We start from the raw sequence: 1,550 nt of genomic DNA, 5'->3' as shown, positions 1-1,550 counted from the left end.
TAACTGACCCTGACTCAGAATAAGTCCTCGTAGTTCTTTGAATGTTATCTATTGTTTGATCATTACTGCCTGACAATGATTGGTGAGCTTTACCTGTATTACTGTGCAAATTGAACCCATTAAAAACCCATTGAGGAAAAGGCTCCTGGCCCTTCTCCTCTGAGAGATTGGCCACCTTTTCTTCCCAAGCAGATCATGTCTTGGTAGACTTATTCTCATCTGTGGCAGACCCCCCACAGAGGTTGTTGAGTGGTGATGCCTTGACATGAACTGAAGATGTCCACCATTTGCACTGGTCTGGGAACTCTCTGGAGGTACAGACCAAGGTCAGTTGCCACCTAATTTCTGCCTTGGGTGACCTGAAATGAGCTACAAAGTGATCTGTGGATGGCTGCTACTTTCGCTGGGCTGGGAGGTGCCCAGGTGAGGCCAAGCTGCAAACCAAGGCCGGCTGTTGATAGTGCCAGGCCTATGGCCACTTAGCAAGATGTATGGGGCATGCTGAGGTAAGATGCTGCTTATTTGAAAGATATCAGGTAAATCTGAAGAGTGAGCCTGGGCAGGCAATTCATATTGAAAAGGAACTGGAAATGTCTTGGATGGGTCCAAAAGTTCGGTGGGGTGGTGCCTCATGGAATCACCAGGTTGGGGCAAAAAGTGTGAGCCAGGTTGACAGAGTCTCAGATACAGCGTCCACCTGCTGGCTGTGTTTCAGGAGGGTTCATCAAAAGAACAGCCTCTGCCAGTGTTTCTGCCTAGGAGAGAGCTTCCCCCAGCCCCAGCCCCAGCCCCAGCCCCATCTCTTGCTCTGATACTGGACAGTTCAGTTCCTCCTCATATATCTTGGTTGCCTTTTGAGCTCTTGCCCCAGCAATGGAGCTAGGAGGGAATGAGTCTTAGTAGGCCCTTTAAGAGCAGCTTCCTGGGACTCCAGTGGCCCACTGTTTTCCTCAGTTTTTTTCCTTGACACTGTTTCCCTCAATGTTCCCCACTAGCTTTTACAGAAGTTATGGGGACATCTCTTCTTGGCACTGGAACCCTGGGCTGGGGGGCCTCACTTCTCTGGGGGATCCACTGCAGCCCACATATCCCTCCCAATTTTTAATTTGCCACTTGTGATTGTGGGACCAGCCCATCCTACATCTCCACCCTTCCTACCAGTCTCCATATGGCTTCTTATTTAATTCCCTAGTTGTAGGACCTCCATTCAGCCATATTTCAGGCAGTTCTGCATGATGATTATTCTTTAGTTGTAATTTTTATTTCTCACCTACATTCTGTTAGAGGGTTGATCTCATGACCACACCTATTTAAAAAGAATTCTGCAAAATGTGTGGCTGAGCACACATATGTCCAGATACTATTGTAGAAGGGGTTATGGATTATGGTGGATAGCTAGCTCTCTCTGCCACTGATTATTTATAATGGGTTGAGCACCAACAATATTACATATTGAAACTATTTATTCATTGAAACTTATCAACAGACAATTTTTTGAAAAGTAATTTAATTCAATGGATCATCTAAAAGATTTTTTAATTTTTCTATGA

The sequence above is a fragment of the Phyllostomus discolor genome, chromosome X (genome assembly GCF_004126475.2).
Source record: "Phyllostomus discolor isolate MPI-MPIP mPhyDis1 chromosome X, mPhyDis1.pri.v3, whole genome shotgun sequence".
NCBI lineage: Eukaryota > Metazoa > Chordata > Mammalia > Chiroptera > Phyllostomidae > Phyllostomus > Phyllostomus discolor.
Note: the sequence above shows the minus strand (reverse complement) of the source record.